Genomic DNA, 16922 nt, shown 5'->3' with positions numbered 1-16922 from the left:
AGATTGTCAGAGAGTAATTTGTGTGTTACATGCCTTCAATTATGTGTTGAACTGGTTGCCCTCCCTTTTTTAATGGCTGAGAGTTTGCCTATATACACTGCCCATATCATGAACTTCCTTTCAGGGTCTTCAAGCAGTCAACAAACCTTTCTTGCCAAAGCCTGGGAATCACCCCAACAAATTTGTTCTCAGTGAAAGAACAAATTGTGTCAAGCAATCAGAGCTGGACCTGTTGGACTCAGCCCCTCATTTTCAATCTCTAGGTAAGCTCCTATTTTCCTCTATTTCACTATTTTCCTCACATTCTTCATCAGATACATTTGTCAACACCTCAACCTGTTTCCTTGTACTAAGCCACTACTGTACATTGTTGTTCTTGAATAACCACCTTTATCCTGCTCTTTTTCCAATTATTGGGGAATTGGATACCAGAAGGTCACTCTCACTAACGCATTAGAGATATATTGCATTCTATCCTCACAGTACCACCTATTTCTGTCTAGGGTTACCTCTCTCTACACCAGCCAGTTATCCTGTCGTTCAGACCATTTATCTTTCAACTGCACATTCAAAAGTTAGGGCTGCTATTTCCATTTATTCTTTTTGTGCATGGCCCTTTTTAGTTCCACGGCTTACTTGTTTTATCACATACTTCATTATATTCAAGAAGGATTTGCTATTTTCTTTGTGTTTGCAGATCATAGTGTCTTAAAGGGAGGACCTAAAATAACAATTAACAGTTAAATCTTTTCACTATCATGCCATCTTTTAATTTTTCTTGTTCCAGGAAGAAAACACAGAAATTCCAGAAATTTAAGTTTCCCAATCCTCAGAATGTCCAGCATTGAGTCAAAACAGTTGGTTCAGTCCATTTATTATTTCCATGGTCTAAAATCTTTAAGGAGAACAGTACAAAGATCAAAACATTTGTCTTATGCCACTCTTATCTAATGCCCATATTTCAGTTTGTTTTGAATAAGTTTTGCGAAGAATTAGTCACAGAGCCAGTTTCATAATTTTCAGGTGATCACCCCACCCCTGACTTTAGCTGCTACTACTTCTGCATGGATATTCTTTACAGACTGGTGTGGTCTTGGAAATCTCCTTGCCAGACCAGACTGACCTGCATCCTTAGTGGCCAACTCATTTCAGATCATATGTTTGTTTCTCCCCCAAGGGGTTGTTTGCTCAATGTTCTTTCAGAAGTGACTTGTCGGTTCTTATCTCAATGGGCCAGAAAAGAAACACTGATAAAAGAATCTTTAGGAAATTTGTTGAGAATATCCTGAGAAAAGTCCTAGCCAGTCAACTGGGATATCCCATTCTGATATAAACCTAACAACAGCTTCTGAAAAACGAAGTCAACAGAATGTATTCTATCTATAAATTCTGGTACTGATCATATTGACCCCATTCGTTACTGTGACTATTATTATTTCCTCCAAAATTAAGATAATCACCAGAAGAGGTGGAGGCCTGCATATACTTGTATGTACATGTGCAGAGAGCACCCTTCTAAAAGGCAGATTGCAAATCACAGCCAGGTACAGCTTTACAGCTACCAGTTGCAGGTCAGTATAATTGCAGACCTCGTTTAGTTCCTTTTGATATACAGCTTGCATAAAGGGATATTGTTTCATTTGAGGTATGAGAAACTAAAAAAGGAATTTTGTTCAGGATAAACACAAACACATGTTAAGCTACTAAATTTGGACAAGTTTCATCCTGCAGTTAAGAGAAATGTATTTAGTTACACTTGATAGGCCCAATGCTCTTATTTTAATCTTCTTAAATCTTCTACGCCAAAGAATTCAGATCATTTTTGTTAATGGCACTGTTCTAGAAATTTCAAAAACTATAGGTGTTGTGCCTTTATCTCTGGCACTTTTGAAGACAAAAGGAGCATTTAATGTAAAAATATGTAATCTCACATATGTGGCCAGTCCATACTTTGAAGCTATTTATCACAACAACAATCCATTCTCGGCACTTATATAAAGGTAGGATCCATTGTGTCAAATGATGTTTTATAGTTCTCTAGAATTTAATTGCAGCACAATTCAGAGTTCTTGCTATACAACATTGGCATTTCCTAAAAGTTCTCCAATAGTTGATCTGATTACACTAAGAAAGGAGTTTGCTGTTTGCATTAACCTTCATGACACATATGTTCTCTTCCGTACCTTGGGCTGTAGCTTTATCTATGTATATTATCAATAGAAAATAGGTTTCCTTACAAATCATTGTGAAAAATAGTAAGATGATCATAGATGGAATCTGAAGAATTAGTAGAAACAATAGTTTTGATAATGCCTTACAGAAGATAGGAGACAAAACTAGAATCTTTTAATAGTCAGTGGTTGAAAAAATAAGAATTGGGAAACAGTTTAAATTTTGGTAGTTGGAGAATAATTGTATCAATTAACTGCCACATTTGCCTACATAACAGCAGTGATTGCTCTTGAAATGTAAGTTATTTGCTGTAAAGCACATTGGGATGTCCTGAGAACCTGATAAAGGTCTTTCTTTCCTCAGTTACTCGATTAACCCACAAAGAAAGTGGCTTATCACATCTCAAAGTGAATTACTTAGAAGTGCAGGACTGTTGTTACTGCAGTTTTTCACACATCAAAATCCTACAAAGAACAATGAGATGCTCTTAATTGAGTGGTGTTAGTTGAGATAAGGACATTGGTAGATAAATTGGTCAGGACACAGGGAGAACTCCCTTCTTTGAATAATGCCATGGGATCTTTATCATCCACCTGATCAAGCCTCAAGTTAAACATCTCATAAGATGGTCACTATCTCTAACAGTAGAGCATTTTGTCAGGCCTAAACTGAGGTTTCAGCTTAGATCATGTGCTTAAGTATGGGAGTGGGGCTCAGAACCCATATCCTTCTGACTCAGAGGTGAAAACATACTAACTGAGCCAAGCTAACACTTGTAAAATCAATGTGATTCTACTTTATTGTTTCAAAAACACATAGCCTAGACATTCCTGTTAGCAATATTAATGTTTGTAGGCTAGCGTTACAAACAGTTTTATTTTCAGGAACTCATTATTTTCTTTTCTTATTTTGGTGAAGTATTCATTATTTTCTATATTCCCTTTTCTTGGTGACTGGAAACCATACCATCACTAGCCAAAGGCTGGGAGAGTAGCCTGCTGCCAGGCCTCGATCAATGGGGCTCCATAACTGGTTTGTAGGAGGTGAATGATGCTCTGATTATCCTCCCTCCCATCTGGGGTGGCCTGATCACTGTTCAGCACCTATCCTCAATGACGTAGTTCAGATCATGGATGGAATCCTCTGTCTTAACATTCCATGGCTGAACTGAACTGTGTTTCACCACCTGATGCCATTGGGATTCTTAAGATTTCTTGTAACGGAAAATAAAAACTATGAAGTAATATAGCTTTAATTGCATTATATTTAACGACTAATCTTATAATTTATTTTCTGTTCAAGCTATGTTTATAAAGGTGCTTTGCCTCATAGTAACTTTCTTATATTAATACTTAATTATGACATTCACATTTGTCTTTAAGGTACCAAAACAAATGCATCTATTTTTATTTGATTCCCTATGAAGATGCTTTGCAATGTGAATTTTAATAGTTTTAATGAAGAAAGTCTCATCTTTTACCCTCTCCATCCATCATGGTCAACATAAAATATTTTATTTTGCTGAATGACGATGCTCAAAGGATGGTAGCATCAAGAACTAGCACCAGCACCTTCATGGCAAACAATATTGACTTGTGGCATTGCTGGTTTTGAGAGGTGGAGCAGTCATTTGGAAGCAATAGTGATATTTCATATTAGGGCGCCTGCAGACGACTCAATCAGTCATACGTTCTGAGCGCAGAGGACAAAAATCAAGACTTCTATGTATACTGAACAACTTCTTCCACATCAATTCTTAAATGATTTAAGAAAAGTAGCTGACCAGGAATCAGTCAGAACCTGATTTTAGAAAAGCATGTGTGTTTTGAACTAAAAGTATGCATATGTGTTTTTGCAGATCTCTCACGTCCCTATCCAAACATGCTATTTTTCAATATTTTGCACATTTTTGCAGTCCTGATTATTAGCACCTGATCTATGGTATTCAGCAGTTAAATTGCAATCTATTGGCCCAGAATTTGCTGTCAAACTAGTGGTGAGGCTAACGGTGCTCACCATTATTTATGTGCAAATCGCACAGCAACTTCAGGCGAGGGAAGATGCGAGGTTAAACATGAAAATCCAGAAGTTGCTGTCTGAGATGCGCCACTCTGCCGTTAGCTTTGTGAAAACAGCATCTCACTGTCTGACTCACCATTCAAATGCATTGAACAGCGTGAAGTTCCTGTATTAGCAAGGTAAATACAAACTAAACTCACCACAGAAAGTTAGAGCTTGTCCATTTCAGTCTAAGTACCCTTTCTAATGGCATGATAAGTGTTAATTACTGCCAAACAACCTCTCTGGCATTGAAAAATAACTATTACAAGTGTAGAGTCTCATTCCTTAGGTTTTAATTGTTGTTGGAGATTTTTTTTAAATTGAAATTACATTTTTAAAAACTTTTTCTTGCTGTCTCTTTTTGCTCTCTCTCTTAATCCAATCTTTCTTTTCCTCCCTTTATTTCTATTTCTGTACCTGATTTGACACTGAATTCACTGTTCTAACTTACACTTCCTGGTTCAGACTCTGCGCTGTTCATTTCACAATCCTTTATTCTGATTGGTTAAGGAGATACACAGTTGTTTGCCCTGTTCACACAGATCCCAGATGCCCTGTAGAGGGCGGCACACCATTTCAATCTCCTATTTCCAGCAACTTCCAGTGCAAAATCTCATGGAAATTAAACGGGCAAGGGCAAGTCTAACTTACAGCGGGCGCCGTTCATTGACCAGCTGCAGCAAATTCTAGGCCATTGAATTTGGGTTAAATAGAAGATAAAATGCATCATATCAGTGAAGAGTTCACTGGAAGCAAGTGTAGCACATTTCATTGATGTCTGAATGATGATATTTTGTGCAATTTAAGAATAAAATTAAAATTCTTGCACACACCCTCCAACACACAAAGCAATTAAAACATTAGTCTTTCAGATGTATAGGTCATTTGTTGACTGTGTGGCAGATGAATAAATTAAATCCACACCTTATCATAATGTTTGATTTACTTCATTTATTTTTGAGTGGAGCAGCATTTAATCTCTCAGCACCTTTATCACACCAGTCCTCCTATGGTGGCAAAGAAGAACATAAAGCATTTGTTTACAACACTGGAAATATCTGAAGTTTCGTGAACACGGTGGGAACATCTACATTTCTAGCATACATTTTGCACCACTTAAACCTACCGCAAATGTATTTTTCTTACACAAACCAAGCATTATGAAGTTACATGAAAGTGGAAAAATACAACAGAAAAATAGGGTTCCTAAATTGTTGGTCAATATATTTGAAAATAAGCCCTTCCAGTTGAAGTGATTTGGTGATTTAAATTTCTGGGCACAGTATCATTACAGTGATGTCAGGCAGTGTGTTATAATAACTTGGAGAGGTCAATGATAACAAAACAAATGCATATTCAAATTACCACTCAATGCATTATATTACTGTTGTTTCATGTATTATTATACAGGTTGATCAAAATAAGTAATCGCACATGTACACATGCGTGTGTAGCCTTTTGGACTGCTTACACAATCATATAATCTATATTACCACAGCTGTAAGTACTAGTAAATCTCTTTTACTTTTCATTTTACTTTAGAATGGTGCAATTGCATGCATGTCCATTATGTTTTCCCCATGAATAATCACTTGGCAACAGTGGTAATTACTGGTCATAGCCAAATTAATATTTCTGGTCATTAGCGCTGAAATTCTAGACAGAATAGCAAGAAGTGAAAAAAATAAGAAAGTTACACAATCATCAGGTAGTACCTTAAGCCACAATAGCACATTTTGAGTCTTTTACTTTATCTGAGCCCTTCAGGCTTCCAGATTGCCATTAACTCACTTATTAACATTTCTTATTTTATGTAATATATACACAATGTTGTAAAGAAATTCAAATGCTTAAAACATCATTGTTTGCATGCTTAGTTGAATGAAAACAATTGTCCTCAGGGTGTTTAATGACCATTCTTACATAAATAAATTCAAGTTGTAGATGATATGAATTGTTTTCAGGTAGGTAAACCAAAGTTATTGTGCATGGCTAAAGGTATAACAGGGCTGGTCTTCCAGGTGATCTGCAGAGTTATTCACTGTACTGCCTATGTATTACATAATATATGTAAGGTACAAATCAGTATGAGAACAGCGTAGCTTTACAGCACCAGCTACTCAACAGTGTTTCTTTTGTCAGTCAGACATCAAAGTAAAGTTAAATCTACATCCTTAGTGAAAGTCATGCCAACAGAGAACTGGGAACAATCTAATGAGGATTGTAATTGAATTTCTACACCAAAAATAAAAAAAGCTAAACAGTTTATTCAACATTTAATCTTAATTAAAAAGATGTTGTTGTTCCATACATTCCTCTAATTCTCCATAATATTCCACATTTAAAATTTGAAGTAAGATCGTTGCAAAGAAAACATGAATATTTTAAACTCGCAAAGGTTATTCGGTACTCAAAGGTTTTATATGGAGTAATGCATGCTTGCATATTTACAAAACAACTTTTAGAGTCAAAGCCTGTAATTACAGGCCAATCACTCAACACAGAGCTCTTGAACCCATTAAAGTTTGGGCATGGTTGGTCAAAGATTTGGGTCAGATGTCAAGGTCACATATTTCAGCAAATCTGGTTCCAGGCATTTTTCAAACTGTTCCAAAGCGAAACTTTGTTTCAAAAATAATGGATACCTGGAAGTGATTATAAAGCAGTAATCTAATTGAGGGGTTCAGATGATATAAACCATCGAGACTGAAGCTCCAGTATTTTATAATTATCATGTGAACCCCAAGATTTGCTTACAACTGTAAAATCAGTCCCTAGTATAATATTTTTATTGTATTTGTAGTATATATTGTTTATTTTCACGTATGTGTGTGAGGAGGGGTGGGGGGCCGTGGGGAGGTGGTTGAAGTATCCTGTTTTTGTTCAGTTTTTGTGCCACAGCAGCTGTCATTACAGACAGCAACTGTTAGTGTGCTGTAGGTCACTGATGCATGATGGTATTCACATAAGAGGATTAGTGATTGTGACATAATTGTTACAGGTTTATTTGAAATAATGTGTAAATGATTACTGTGAAACTCTATGTCCAGTGTCTATTATTATTATTAGTAATAAAATAATCTTGGCCCTGAAATTAAGTTGTAGGATATTAGTGGGTTAAGGTTTCGGTTAAAGTAGTGAGAAGAGAAAATTACAATATATTAAGTATTTGCACCCTAGTATTACACAGTTTAATTTTAGGGTCTTTGTGTCTGTAATGTTGTATATCAGTGTGCCTATAGGAACAGAGGAACAGGAGTAGGCCATTCAGCCCCTCGACCTGTTCTGCCATTTAATTTACCTGCCTTTGCTCCATGTCCCTTGATATCCTTACCTAACAAAAATCTATCGCGCTCAGTCTTGAAAATTTCAATTGATCCAGCATCCACAGCCTTTTGGGAGAGAGAGTTCCAGATTTCCGCTACCCTTTGTATAAAAAAGTGTTTCCTGATTTCACTCCTAAATCGCCTAGCTCTAAATTGTTTTGGATTCCCACACTAGAGGAAATAATTTCTCTGTATCTGCCCTAACGAATCCCTTTATCATTTTTAAGACCTCAATTAGATCACCCCTTAACATTCTAAATTCAAGGGAATTCAAATCGGGTGTTAACTTGGGCCGCATAGCGTCCATTCTGTAGGGTCTACATGGACACCTAAGCCCCGAAAATAGCATCCGACATGTGTGCGCGCACTTCCGGGGTGACGTGTACAGGACGCCATCTTCGTAAAGGTGGTTACCTAATGAACGCCGGCAGCATGTACAGTAGGGAGATTATGACGTAAATCAGTGTGCAGCGCTGGTTTAAAGGGACTGCTGCTATTTTGGAACACCACACTCCAGCCAATGCACTGTCTCAACTTCGCACAGCTGAACAGGTCTTAAACAGCATGGAGGACCCCCCCACCAGCGCTATTTAAAGGGACCATGCAGGAGTTACAGGATTGTTGCTGGATTATTGCTTTTGGCTGCTGATGCATTTGTACATGTTTTTGGAGGTCTCCTATACTTGAATACTAGGACTAGGGGACATAGCCTAAAAATGAGAGCCAGGACTTTCAGGAGTGAAGTTAGGAAACACTTCTACACGCAAAGGGTGGTAGAAGTATGGAACGCTCTTCTGCAAACGGCTGTTGATGCGAGCTCAATTGTTAATTTTCAATCTGAAATTGATAGATTGTTGTTAACCAAAAGTATAAAGTGATATGGGGCTAAGGCGGGGATATGGAGTTAGATCACAGATCAGCCATGATCTCATTGAATGTCAGAACAGGCTCGAGGGGCTAAATGGCCTACTCCTGTTCCTATCTTCCTATGTTCCTATAATAAAGTTTCAATACTCTACAGGGAGTGAGCTGGCTAGATGACAGGCAACAGCAAGGGCACTGGCAGAGTGGCAGGGGTGGGACAGGAATGCTGTCATCCTGAGAGAGGACAGTAGATTCATTTTCCATGGAGCCATTGCCACTTGCTGCCTTCTGTTATGCACCACCTTCTCCTGCAAGAAAGCAGGAAGTGTGTCATTGAGTGTCCTGCAAGATGTTTGGGTGATGTGGCTGTCATGGTTGAATAGCTGCCAGTAAGTGTGACCTGTGAGTTGTGGTGTGAGGCTTGCAACAGTGCTAATGTGTGAGGGTGAGATGAAGTATCTGATTGGAAGAGTTGCGTACTGATTGAAAGAATTTGTTGGTATGTGGGTGATGGGGGTTGTTGTGTGTGGAGCAGTGGATGAAGCTAGTGGTACAGTTGGTAGGAGATGCCATTTGACAGTTGAACTCACGCACCTTGACCACTTGTGTCAAATCATTGCACTTCTTCCTTCACTGCATCCATGTTCATGGTGCTAAATTCCTGGCATTGAACTCGTCCCCTACTGCCTCCCACTGCTTTGGAAGCATATGTCTGGAGGGCCTTTTGCCCCCGCCCCCCCCCCCTCGTTGGATATAGGATGCCCCTCCTTCTGTTCACTTCTTGCACCAAGGCCTCTAGTGCATCATCAGAGAACCTTGATGCATGCTGTCTCGCAGGGCCTGGCACAAACTCAGATCGGCAGATTGATGGGGTCTGGCATGCAGACTGGAGGATGTGGGATATAGTTTTGAGCAACTTTTATTCAATGTTTTAAAATGAAACAACAGTTTTCAAACATAAGGACGAGACCTGACTCTGTGTTTTACATGTGCGATTTCTAATCTCCGTTCAGACCCATATCTTATATTTTGAAAATATAAGAGTCCCACAAATTTTGAGCAGCCAAGTTGCTGCTCATTAAAAATTCCAAGTTCCTATCATCACCATTCTTCACTATAGTCCAGCACAGATTCACTTCACAATTGACTTGCACCACTTCCTACAGCCACAGTGCACCTTCCCTTTAAGAGATGCAGGCTGCCTTTAAGTGGTGCTAGCCACTCCCGATATCGGGGCACCCTGCTGGTGCATGCAACCACTCAAAAGCGCAGGTAGCGCTGGCTACACGCAGCAATCATTGAAATCACCAGGCTGCACGGGTACTGCTTGCATCACAAAGACTGGGCACGGGTTAACCGCGCACCGCGATCCCAGTGCCCATTTTCAGGGGTTAACCAATTTAATCCCCCATCAAGATTATTCAAGCTGTCCTCACAATTTAACCCTTAAACCCTGGTATCATTCTGGTGAATCTGCATTGTGCCTCCTTCAAGGCCAATATATCTTTCCTGCGGTTCGGTGTCCAAAACTGAATGCAGATGAGGTCTGACCAAGGCTCTGTTCAATTGAAGCATCACTTTCTCACTTCTTTATTCAATGCCATTGTGTGGTTTTAGCATTGTTGATTGTTCTATGTCATCATATAGTTAGCATGGACCAATCAGTTCCCAATATTGGTCTATATTGGTCTATGTTAATCATGTAGTACCGTGGACCAATCAGATCCCACAAGAATACACAAGGCGGCCATTTTCCACTTTTATTTTTAGCTTTATATTTTTAATTATCAGGGCTTTAATTAAGCATTCTTCCCTTTTTTAAATTGGCCAAAGCCCAACCAGCACTGCCTCTCTGCTCTGCCTGACTCATTTCTCACCAGATAGCCTCTGTCCTGTCCAACCCATTCTTGACCCATACATGCCTTTCTACCTCTACCTTCCAGATTCACTGTCCAACCTGTTGTTGTGTCCTCCTGGCCATCTGACCCTCAAATAGCATGTTTGTTGTGGCCCCCTTCCCACGATTTGCTTTTGTTCTCTACTTTTGTTCTTGATCTTCTCTCCACAAGTCAAAAGAAAAAAATAATGGACCTAACTGCCGAGGCCCTCGTCCCATTGTACAGACAGAAATGTACGTGGTTAGTGTGACAGATTAATAGTTATTGGATTCTAGCGAACCATAAAGGTCAACATAGAGCAAACTTCTATAAAGCTTTTAGCACATATGTGCAGATGAACACAATAGATTAAACCCAGATCTGTGCATGAGTTTTCAATGGTCCACCCACTACAGTAATCTAAGAGCACATTTTATAACTGTCCTATTTAGTAATGGTTATAAAAAGGGTCCAGTATGTTAAAATGGAAAATATACAGGGAGTTAACATTCTATTGGCTTAATTATCTCTTGGACCTTTTTGCAGTATAAAAAGCAATGGAAAAACACTATGGCAATTTCAATGCTCTATTATTCATAATCAGATTTACACCCCCAAATGAAATGAAAACTTTTGCCCTAGAAATTACATTGTGCAAATTAGTGTACAAATGTTTAATGCACTCACAATGATTTATTTTGTTCACTATTTTAATAGAGCATTAACCCTATTATATTATAGGAATCGGTGCCTCTGTTAAAATATCAGGGCAATTTATTAAATGTTCGTATGCTAATATTGCAGAGGATTATTTCAGGGTTTCAATTTTAAAAGTTGAGGAAAGAGTTATACTTAAAAAAAAGTCATCAAGCTTCTCATATTTCAAACTCCTTTTTGATAACTACATTCCCACTTTTCTAGGGCCGATTTTAACCCTACCTGCCTGGCAGAAACTGGGCGTGTGGGCAGTTAAAATGGCCAGTACAACTTATCTGCACTGATCCCGCTACCATCCGACAAATTGCAATTTTAACCTGCTCTTCTGATGAGGCGAGAGGGACTGCCACCGGAACACAGCGGGGTCCTTCTTTAAATATGCAGATTGGGTTCGATGATGTCATCAGAGCCCAATCCAATTGCAGTTTAACTGGAGGCATGTGCATGGTAGAAGTTGTGGCTTCCCTGTTGGGCCAACCAGGTGGCAAGATGAGCTCGGGCCAGAAGAGGCCCAGAAAGGTAAGTGGATTTTATATTTTCTTTTAATTTTCTTGAGTCACAAGGAAACTTTGGGCTTCCCCTGCCCTGGGCATCCCACCCCTTCCCCGATGCCCCTTCCAACCACTTACCCAAGTGTCGGGGACTGTTCCTCTGGGTCCCCGGCCTCCTGCCGCTTGACATTCCGCAACTGCTTCTCGCCGGGTTTGGGTGGGAGACTAATGCAAATGAGGCCCGGGAGTTAAAATCTCCCGGGTCTTATGCAGCAGAGATTTGGACAGTTCGCTGCCGTCTCGGTCCCACTGCCACAACGAGGACTGGTCCCGAATTAATATCAGGGCTTTGTGTTTTTGAAACTCAATCATTAAATATTTCTTATTTTAAATAAGGTATATTATTTCAATGATTGTTTTAGTCAATAAATGGCCCTAATCCCATTGAATAGATGGAAACAACATGTAGTTAGCATGACAGATATTGGGATAGGGACCTTAATAGCTAATAAATTCTAGTGCACCATAAAGGCCAGCATAAGTAAACTTTTAGAAAGTTCTTGGCACATATGTTCAGATGAACATAGTAAGATGTAACACTTACAATATTTTCCACAGGAGAAATGCATTGTTTTTTGACAATCCATCCTTTTGTCCGAAGAGTTATCTCTAGTTTCACCATTTTGCTCTATTGGTGATTTCATAATCACAAGAAGGGATATATAAGTAGCTACCAGTACAAATACCAGGGCAGTAAACTTTCATACAAAGTGACCTCTAATTAACCTCTAATTAAATGCAATGTGATCAGTATTTGAAGCGGAAATTTTGTGTACCTTTGATTTCAATTACTACTCTATGGCAACACTTTAAAGGATTAGACTTTCTGAATAATAAACATCTGGGTACGGTAGCATAGTGGTTATGTTACTGGACTAGTAATCCGGAGTTATGAGTTCAAATCCTGCTACGGCAGCTGGGAAATTTAAATTCAATTAAATAAAATCTGGAATTTAAAAAAATAGTATTAGTAATGGTGGCCATGAAACTACTGGATTGTCGTAAAAAACAATCTGGTTCACTACTGCCCTTTAGGGAAGGAAACCAACTGTCCTTACCCTGTTGGGCCTGTATGTGACTTCAGACCCACAGCAATGTGGTTGATTCTTAATTGCCCTCTGAAATGGCCTAACAGGCCACTCAGTTGTACAACCTCACCAAAAGATTGGATGGACTCCTAGGCACTGGACACGACAAAGGCAAATCAAGCCCCATCAACCCTGCAAAGTCCTCTTCACTAACATCTGGGGACTTGTGCCAAAATTGGGAGAGCTGTCCCACAGACTTGACAAGAAACAGCCTGACAAAGCCATACTCACAGAATCATACCTTTCAATCAATATCCCAGACTCTTCCATCACCATCCCTGGGTACATCCTGTCCCATCGGCAGAACAGAGGTGGCAGTACAGTGGTATACAGTAAGGAGGGAGTGGCCCTGGAAGTCCTCAACTTTGACTCTAGACCCCATGAAATCTCATGGCATCAGGCCAAACATAGGCAAGGAAAGCCTCCTGCTGATTACCAACTGAGGTGAGAGAGACTGCCCTTGACATCAAGGCAGCATTTGACCATGTGTGGCACCAAGGAGCCCAAGTAAATGGGAATCAGGGGGAAAACTCTCTAGTGGCTGGAGTCATACCTAGCACTAAGAGTGAGATCCACTTTGGATCAAAAAAGGATAGAACAGGGTACTTTCTAAATGGTAAAAAGTTAAAAGCAGTGGCTGCCCAAAGGGACTTAGGGGTTCAGGTACATAGATCATTGAGGTGTCATGAACAGGTGCAGAAGGTAATCAAGAAGGCAAATGGAATGTTGGCCTTTATATCTAGAGGACGAGAGTACAAGGGGCAGAAGTTATGCTGCAGCTATACAAAACCCTGGTTAGACCGCAACTGGAGTACTGTGAGCAGTTCTGGGCACCGCATCTTCGGAAGGACATATTGGCCTTGGAGGGAGTGCAGCGTAGGTTTACAAGAATGATACCCGGACTTCAAGGGTTAAGCTACGTGGAGAGATTACACAAATTGGGGTTGTATTCTCTAGAGTTTCGAAGGTTAAGGGGTGATCTGATCGAAGTTGATAAAATATTAAGGGGAACAGATAGGGTGGATAGAGAGAAACTATTTCCACTGGTTGGGGATTTTAGGAGTAGGGCGCACAGTCTAAAAATTAGAGCCAGACCTTTCAGGAGTGAGATTAGAAACATTTCTACACACAAAGGGTGGTAGAAGTTTGGAACTCTCTTCCGCAAAGAGCAATTGATACTAGCTCAATTGCTAAATTTAAATCTGAGATAGATAGCTTTTTGGCAACCAAAGGTATTAAGGGATATGGGCCAAAGGCAGGTATATGGAGTTAGATCACAGATCAGCCATGATCTTATCAAATGGCGGAGCAGGCACGAGGGGCTGAATGGCCTACCCCTGTTCCTATGTTCCTAAAGGAAGATGATAGTGGTTGTTGGAGGCCAATCATCTCAGCCCCAGGACATTGCTGCAGGAGTTCCTCAGGGCAGTGTCCTAGGCCCAACCATCTTCAGATGCTTCATCAATGACCTTCCCTCCATCATAAGGTCAGAAATGGGGATGTTCGCTGATGATTGCACAGTGTTCAGTTCCATTCGCATCCCCTCAAATAATGAAGCAGTCCGTGCCCGCAAGCAGCAAGACCTGGACAACATCCAGGCTTGGGCTGATAAGTGGCAAGTAACATTCGCGCCAGACAAGTGCCAGGCAATGACCATCTCCAAGAAGAGAGAGTCTAACCACCTCCCCTTGACTTCAACGGCATTACCATCACCGAATCCCCCATCAACATCCCGGGGGTCACCATTGACCAGAAACTTAACTGGACCAGCCATATAAATACTGTGGCTACAAGAGCAGGTCAGAGGCTGGGTATTCTGCGGCGAGTGACTCATCTCCTGACTCCCCAAAGCCTTTCCACCATTTACAAGGCACAAGTCAGGAGTGTGATGGAATACTCTCCACTTGCCTGAATGAGTGCAGCTCCAACAACACTCAAGAAGCTCGACACCAAGCAGGACAAAGCAGCCCTCTTGATTGGCACCCCATCCACCACCCTAAACATTCACTCCCTTCACCACCGGTGCACTGTGGCTGCAGTGTGTACCATCCACAGGATGCACTGCAGCAACTCGCCAAGGCTTCTTCGACAGCACCTCCCAAACCCACAACCTCTACCACCTACAAGGACAAGGGCAGCAGGTACATGGTAACAACACCACCTGCAAATTCCCCTCCAAGTCACACACCATCCCAACTTGGAAATATATCACTGTTCCTTCGTTGTCTCTGGGTCAAAATCCTGGAACTCCCTTCCTAACAGCACTGTGGAAGAACCTTCACCACACGGACTGCAGCAGTTCAGGAAGGCGGCTCACCACCACCTTCTAAAGGGCAGTTAGCGATGGGCAATAAATGCTGGCCTCGCCAGCGATGCCCACATCCCATGAACGAATAAAAAAAAAACCTACCGCCCTCCCTCAGCTGATGAATCAGTCTTCCTCCATGTTGAGCACCACTTGGAGGAAGCACTGAGGGTAGCAAGGGCACAAAATGTAATCTGGGTGGGGGACTTCAATGTGGTAGAGCGAAACAACACGAGGGAACAAACCTACTTGACCTCATCCTCACCAATCTACCTGTCACAGATGCATCTGTCCATGACAGTATTGGTGGAAGTGACCATCGCACAGTCTTTGTGGAGACCAAGTCCCGTCCTCACACTAAGGACACCACCCAACGTGTTGTGTGGCACTACCACCGTGCTAAATGGGATAGATTCAGAACAGATCTAGCAGCTCAAAACTGGGCATCCATGAGGCACTGTGGGCCAGCAGCAGAATAGTATTCCAGCACAATCTGTAACCTTATGGCCTAGCATATTCCTCACTCTACCATTACCAACAAGCCAGGGGATCAACCCTGGTTCAATGAAGAGTGTAGGAGAGCATGCCAGGAGCAGCACCAGGTATACCTAAAAATGAGGTGCAAAATCTGGTGAAGCTACAACACAGGACTACATGCGTGCTAAACAGCAGAAGCAACAAGCTCTCGACAGAACTAAGTGATTCCACAACCATCGGATCAGATCAAAGCTCTGCAGTCCTGCCACATCCAGTCGTGAATGGTGGTGGACAATTCAACAACTAACAGGAGGAGCAAGCTCTGTGAACATCCCCATCCTCAATGTTGGCAGAGTCCAGCACGTGAGTGCAAAAGACAAGGCTGAAGCGTTTGCAACCATCTTCAGCCAGTAAGGGCCGAGTGGATGATCCATCTAGGCCTCCTCCCAATATCCCCAATATCCCCAACATCACAGAAGCCAGTCTTCAGCCAATTCAATTCACTTCATCTGATCTCAAACAGGAAATTAGAGATGCATGTAAAAAGGGTACTACAATAATCATGGGTGACTTTTATCTGCATATAGACTGGCCAAACCAAATTAGCAATAATACTGAGGAGGATGAATTCCTGAAGTGTGTACGAGATGGTTTTTCAGACCGGTATGTTGAGGAGCCAACCAGGGAACAGGCTATCACTAGACTGGGTATTGTGCAACGAGAAGGGGTTAAGTAATAATCTTGTTGTGCGGGGTCCTTTAGGGAAGAGTGACCATAACATGATAGAATTCTTCATTAAAATGGAAAGTAAAGTAGTCCAATCTGAAACTAGGGTCCTAAATCTAAACAAAGGAAACTATGAAGGTATGAGAAGTGAGTTGGCTATGATAGATTGGGAAACTTAATTAAAATGTATGACGGTGGATAGGCAATGACTAACATTTGAGGAACGAATGCATGAATTGCAACAATTATACATTCCTTTCTGGTGCAAAAATACAAAAGGAAATGCGGCTCAACCATGGCTAACAAAAGAAATTAAGGATTGTATTAGATCCAAAGAGGAGTCAGAGAAAGTTGCCAGAAAAAGTAGCAAGCCTGAGGATTGTGAACAGTTTAGAATTCAGCAAAAAAGGATCAAGAGATTGATTAAGAGGGGAAAAATAGAGTATGAAAGTAAACTTGTAAGGAACATAAAAGTGGACTGTAAAAGCTTCTACAAGTATGTAAAAAGAAAAAGATTAGTGAAGACAAATGTAGGTTCCTTACAGTCAGAAATGGGAGAATTTATAATGGAGAACAAGGAAATGGCAGAGCAATTAAACAAATACTTTGGTTCTGTCTTCACGGAAGAGAACACAAATAATTTCCCAGAAATGCTAGGGAACCAAGGGAATAGTGAGAAGGAGGAATTAAAGGAAATTAGTATTTGTAAAAAAATAGTGCTGGAGAAATTAATGGGACTGAAAGCCAATAAATCCCCA

Source organism: Heptranchias perlo, chromosome 6, assembly GCF_035084215.1.
Source record: "Heptranchias perlo isolate sHepPer1 chromosome 6, sHepPer1.hap1, whole genome shotgun sequence".
NCBI classification, from domain to species: domain Eukaryota; kingdom Metazoa; phylum Chordata; class Chondrichthyes; order Hexanchiformes; family Hexanchidae; genus Heptranchias; species Heptranchias perlo.
This window is presented reverse-complemented; position numbering follows the sequence as displayed.